Source organism: Megalopta genalis, chromosome 11 (genome assembly GCF_051020955.1).
Source record: "Megalopta genalis isolate 19385.01 chromosome 11, iyMegGena1_principal, whole genome shotgun sequence".
Classification (NCBI taxonomy): domain Eukaryota; kingdom Metazoa; phylum Arthropoda; class Insecta; order Hymenoptera; family Halictidae; genus Megalopta; species Megalopta genalis.
Genome location: NC_135023.1, coordinates 7109177 through 7109454, shown reverse-complemented (window position 1 = coordinate 7109454; position 278 = coordinate 7109177).

Sequence of the window (278 nt, the reverse complement as noted above, 5' to 3'; positions counted from 1 at the left end):
CCGTTCATTTCTCTGATGCCCGTAATGTGTAAGACAAGGAGCGAATGATTGTGCGACAAGGATACAACGCAAGACCGGTGGCGCCATCTACGGTGGCGGGTTTGTGAACTAACTTTCCCTATCTCCACCGTGTGTAAGACAAGGACAGAGATAGTGTGCGACAAGGAGAATAAATGTCCCGGTTGTGCCACCAACTTTTTAGACGGACTTCGAATTCCCTGGTAAGTGGTAGGAACACATGATATAGATGGAGGTATCCGACAAGGACAAACTTATGC